A 6,580-nucleotide genomic window follows, 5' to 3' on the forward strand; every position below is an offset into this window, starting at 1 on the left:
AATATCTAATTCTTTTGGAGAGCCTTCGAATAGCCTATGGTTGGATTCATTCTTATCAATGCATGGATGGAGGAACCACTTCCATGTTTAGCACAAGGTCGTTCAGCAAAAGGCATTCAGGACCAAACCCAACTTGACACGTTCAGAGCATTCATGTTCAACGTGATTTTGTACTTAAGAATTGTTTTGACCTTAACTTCCTTTTGGTGATGAATTTTGTCGAACAGTTTCTGGGTTATATGAAAGAGGGTATTTGGAGCACGATGAACATCTCAAAATGTCGATATTCTTCACCATTTGATCACAAACTTCATATTTTCACCTACATCAATTTCATTTTGTACTCAACCTTGTAGTAACTAGTTTAACTGACTTGTGAAGAATTTCGGCGAGGAACCCTGCAACAAAGGAACGTAGCAAAACCATCATTAGAAAATCATCTTTAATCATAGAAGAGTCAAGAAAACTAATGATAACTAACCGTAGAGTGTAACGTATGTATTTGGTGGCAAGTTATGGAATTATGGCATGAAATGGGTTAAAAGTACATGAATATAGGTTACGAATATTGTATGATGAAAACATGGGCATATTTAAGGCCCAAAAGACACACTTCAGGTTATTTAATGGGAAAGAAGTTGTGATTCCCATGGAGTATATTATGCTTAGCTTGAGGATTGCACCTTATACAAATATGGAAAACACTAATATAATGAAGGAAAGAATGACGCAGTTGCTTGCTTTGGAGAAAGACAAATTTATAGCAGGATTCCATCAACAGGTAAAAAAAGCAAGAGAAAAATCCTAGAATAATAGACATATTAAGCAGAAGAAGTTATTGGTAAGAAACCTTGTTCTCCTTTATGACAGTAATTTTGTAAAATTTCCAGGAAAATTCAAAATTCATTTGTTGGGCCCGTATATTATCAAGCATATTAGTGATGGAGGCACAGTTCAATTAGCGAGGTTAAATGCAGAATTGATTCAGGGAAGAGTAAATGGAAGCAGGCTAAAGTTGTACAGGGACAACCTTGCCCCTACATCTTCATTCTGAAGAAGAAAGAAGAAAGAAGAAAGAAGAAAAGTCTTAGTGCCACCTATAGTTGAAAGTGGGCATTGGGCTATAAACTACATTGTAGAGAGCTTCGACATAGGAAGAGGAGTGACATGTCCATGAAGAGCAAGAAGAAGAAGAATGAATATAAGACAAAGGATATCACATTAATGGTCCTTATTGATGGGGACCTAGATCAGATTGGGGATAGGATTTGGGAAGTGACAACAAAATTGTGGAATAAGTTGGAAGATCGCTACGGCACACTTCTAACAGGTGTGCAGGAGCGCATTACATAACTTAAAATATTGGCACAAACAGTTACAAAACCATCGCAGGTTGTGGAGAATGTTAGCCCTGGAGGCAAACGGCCCAAAAATGGATCCATATATGTCCTAAAAAGTCTCCAAACTTGCTTAATAATTATCCCAAAGGATCCAAGTGTGCTCCAAAATTCTTCAAAATCCTCTTAAGGGTCGCTCGAAATCAAAATGGTCAAAGGAGGAAATCCCTTAAAGGGGAGGAAATACACTATCGGGAGGCAGGAAACGCTTGAAAACCATTAACATTCCAAAATCACAGGCTTAAAGTGAGAAGGCACAACAGCCGTTAGATCTGGCTGATCAATGGTCCAGATCTAATCGGCGGGTCGCATTGGCGGAGACAAATCGGCGCAGACCATGGGGCGATGGTGATGGCAATCAGCGATTGAATGAGGACCATCAATCGCATATGCGGATCAACAACCTAAATCACAATGGCGGATCGCAGATCAGGAAGACCAAAGGGTCGGGGCCTTTACATATTGCGATATGCAATTGCGATCAAATCGCATCGCATTATCGCATCCGTGCTGACCAAAGGGGCGAGGCCTTTACATATTCCTATGTGTGATGCGATAAGGCTAGACTCGACGACATTGTGAATGATATTCCATAATATTTCAAGTACGCACCCAAGCATTTTGTAATGCATTCTTCATATATTTTGTTATTTAACGAAATACACAAGAACCTTGGCAACACGGATAACGATGAAGTCTGGATCCAATGTGTTTCAGAGGTAAAATATATATATGTTTTCAGGTCCACAAAGGCCAATTTTTCATGTTTTTAAAGGTTTTCACCATATTGAAAAAATACAGAAAGAACAAAGGGACCGAACCATCTGCAATAGGTGACAGCGACCCAAAGGGTGAACCCAATGGGTAAATAAATTATTTTTGAGGACTTTTAAAGTCCGAAAGGAACAAACATTGGTGGGAGTTTACAACATTACAATAGTTTATGCGTAAAACAGAAAACACTCATTATTAAACCATTTGAAGAGAAACTAAGGCTGAGAGGCATCTTCAGCACAACACAGCCTGAACCAGATACATCATGGAGCAGCACAGCACGACACAACCAAAATCAATAGAAGAGATTGTGGGCATCTCTGTCAAGAGAGAGCTCCTTGCCAGCACACCCAAAATATATGAATGCGGTTATTCCTCTGTCAGAAAGAGAAAAACCTCCAAGCGATGCCTGCCTATTGAGGGAATCAAACAGTTAAGGGACATATGAGACAAGGTTAAGACTTTGAGCCTTCTAGAGAGCTCAGGAGCATTGTAAAGGGCCTATAAAAGGCAGAAAACTAGATGTAACAAGGGTTCAACTTTTGGAGATTATTCCTCCTCTGTTTATTCAAGCTTCTCATCTTCATTCTAAGAAATATAAGCTTCTTTTTCCATTAGATGTTCAATGTCCATTCCCTTAGGCTATTCTACGCTTGCACTTGAATAGCTTGTTCAGGTTTTTTGTGTGTGTAAGGCCAGATAATTGTCATCTTATCTTTGATTTGACATATTAGATTAGGAAGCTTCTTTGTTGCCTATAGCTAGCCATTTATATGTGTTATTTTATATGAATCTGCCAGTATAGTCAGTAAGTTCATTTGCTGCCTATGGCTAGCCATTCATATATTTTCATGTATGAAATCTGCTGGTACTCTCAGTATTCTCCATCTATCCATTAAATATACAAACTATTGAGCATTGGTGGTCTAAAGCCTTGGGTTGCTGAGGGTGTTGATGCATGTATTGAGTGAGAATAGAGTTGAAATGGTTATCTAACTTGATCCAAACCATAATTTATTCCAATAGTTCAGAGAATAATATTGAAGATTACATGTTACCAGGCATCTCCGATCTACAACCTAGGAGAGTTTCCTGGAGTGATAACATAATTGGCACTGTTGTCGGGGAAAGGAAACTGAAGCTCAGCTTCCCTGGGAAATGACACAGATCCAGCTTTGATGACAGACAAAGTATGGGCATATTTTTGGTTGTAATCATCTATTGGCGACTCTACTAGAGGCCGAAACCTCTTGGTGACTCCACTTCATAGTTCTGGCTCGGTTTGTGAGGCATACTCGGAGAAATCCTCAAAAGCTACACGTTGACCCAGTACCTGATCCTAAAAAAATCATCAAAGAGAGAAAGCTATTACAGAAAGGAGCATCAGGTTTAGGTAAACCTAGACAATATCCTATATCGCTACAAGAAAGGCTTTTAATAGAACAAATACATGTTGAGAGTATAGCATATAATACTAGTAGTGAAGAAAAACTCTTAGAGATTCATAAAGCTTCTTATTATTTAGGTTCTCCTTTTGCTTTAAACCTAAAGGAAACCTCACCTCCTATCCATCATACTCCTTTAGTTCTGTTAGTCACTCCTCAGCCCTCTATCATTCAGACTGCTAGTACTTTTTTAGCTACCACAGCTATGGCAGGTCCACAAGCACCTACCAAAATGGAAAGAATCATTGTTGCTAGGTATGGACATCTAATACTCCCCACTCGTTTAAATGCCATGCCTACTGAAGAATATCATAAATATAGGCCTAAGTTCACTGGGACTGAAGGTTTCACTACCGAAGAACATCTTGAGTCATTCTATAGCTATGTTGGTAATCTGGACATTAGTGAAGATGATGTGTGGATGAGAGTCTTCGTCCAAAGCTTAGATGGAGAGGTTAGAAAATGGTTCAGAGAACTACCCCCAGATCTATAGCAAATATTGAAGCTTTAAATGATCCATTCCTAAAGCATTGGGGGGATAAAAAGGACCTCCTCTAATACCACACTGAGTTTGGCAACTTAAAGAGAGAAAATGGTGAGTTGCTGTCTGATTTCAATAAAAGGTTTAACCATATGTACATCAAGATTCCAGCTGAACTAAAACCCACTACTACCTCTACTAAATTCACCTATGCCAGTGCTTTTGATTCTGACTTTTGCCTACTATTGAGAGAGAGGAATTGTGCTACTTTGGCTAACATGCAGGATGCAGCGTTGGAAGTGGAATCAAACATCATGGCTGCAGAGAAGCTCAAGGGAAATGTTGATAGAAGAAGACAGAGGGGCGAGTCTTCGTCATCGTTTGATCCTAAGATAGATAAAATGACCAAAATGATCGAGTCATTAGCCTCTGAAATATCTAAATTAAAGGTTGAGAAGCAACCGGGGAAAGGAAGAATGCCTAATACCTTTTGCCCCAAGAAATCCAAATCCAAATCCATATAGAAGAACAAATGAACAATTGCAAATTTTGCAAAGAAAAAAAGTGCAAATGAAGACCAAAGGGTGAAGGCTCTTTTTCAGAATGCAGTCATGGAAGAAGAGTAGTTCGAAGAAGATGATGAGATCCATTGTCTAGAAGACAAAGGCAATGCTTCCTTTTTAACCTCAGCTTCATAAGAAAAGTAATTATGCAATGACTAGATCAGCTAGGAATGGGATGGTGAAGCTATTCTACAAGCTGTAGATCAGCAAAGATATAAGTTAAGGTCAAAGATAAATAATTCCAAGGAACTCCTATTCAAAGAGTTACTGTCCCTATAGTACCACAATCTAATAAGCAAAAACAACTGGCAGCTGATCCCATCATCCTCAAAGCTCTAGCTCATGAGGTAAGAGGCCTCAATAAGTCCCCTGCTCCTTTCATTTTGCAATCAGAAATTCAGAAGCTAAGAATACCTATGCCTCTGATTGAACTAGTGGAGAATGAGTCCCTCAAAAGATCCATCCTCGAGGTCCTTGAACCCAAAGACATTCACACCTCTACTGACCATGTAAATCTGCAAGATGACAAGCCAGCTATTATCCTCAGCCCAATGATTGAAAACTGTGAAGACAGCTCCCCATCATTCTATGTCTCTCTGACTATTCATGATAAAATCCTTCACAACTACCTTTTGGACACTGGAGCCAGCCATAATCTAATGCCCAAGGCTATCATGGATGAGTTGGGTCTTGACATCACTAAGCCTTATCATGACCTATTTTCTTTTGACTCTAGAAAAGTGAAATGTCTAGGGTTAATCAAGGACCTAGCCATCACTTTGTCTCAGTTACCTATGAAAAGCATGATGATGGACATTGTGGTAGCAGACGTACCTCCCAAGTTTAGCATGTTACTTTCCAGAGGTTGGATCAAGAGATAAGGTGGATCATTACAAAATGATCTGTCCTATGCTACTGTCCCAATTTTCGGAGGCGAGAGTAAGAGACTATACAGGGAGGCACAGTTGGCTTATATAATCAGCGATGAAAAGAATTCCACCAATCATACCATATATGCTATCGACACTGATTTTGGAGCTTATATCCTTCATATTGAAGAATCTCAGTTGGCTTCCATGCAGCTCAGGAAACCAGTTCACTAGATCGGTGAGGAAGAAAACCCACAGATTTGGGATATGTTTCTTGATGGGGCTTGCTCTAAAGAAGCTGCAGGGGCAGGTGTGGTCCTTGTGTCCCGAACACAGGAATACATTCATTTATCTTTCAAATTAACCTTTCAGGTCACAAACAACATCGTAGAATACAAAGCTTTAATTATGGGCTTAAGCGCTGCTAAATAAATGGGTATCAAAGGCCTAAAAGTGTTTGGAGACGCAGACCTCATTATTTAGCAGGTAAATAAAATGTTCCAAGATAAGCATCCAAGGCTGAAGGCATACAGAGATGAGGTATGGAGGCTCAAGGATTCTTTTAATGATTTCAGCATTTCTTATATTCCAAGAATGAATAACCAGTTTGCTGACTCCCTCGCTATCTCTGCTAGCATGTTTATTCCTCCTTTGCCTCCTAAATTGACATACGAAGTTCAGGTAAAATATAGACCGTCTCTGCCTGACAATGTCAAATATTGGAGGGTTTTTGAAGATGATGAGGAAATTAACAAATTTTGGCAAGTCGTGGAGGAATTTTCTGAAACAAACATCGATCAGGAAAATGAAGCCATGGGGGAATGCGTCCAGCCCAAGCTAAAAACAGAGATTGACCGAGAAAGCATCATTCAGCTGCCCAGTAATTACATACCAAAAGGATTGGTGCCTCTAGAGAAGCTTTTCGACCAAAACAATGTGCCACATAAGCCTGCCGAAACTGAAAATGAATATGTTGTTAGTAAACATAATATAGGGAGTCCAGCCCATCCAAAAAACATAAATCTGTCCACGCATTTGTCCTCTACCTAGA

This window comes from Pinus tabuliformis, chromosome 2_2 (genome assembly GCF_031772625.1).
Source record: "Pinus tabuliformis cultivar Carrire ecotype Pingquan chromosome 2_2, CPIR1, whole genome shotgun sequence".
Taxonomy (NCBI): domain Eukaryota; kingdom Viridiplantae; phylum Streptophyta; class Pinopsida; order Pinales; family Pinaceae; genus Pinus; species Pinus tabuliformis.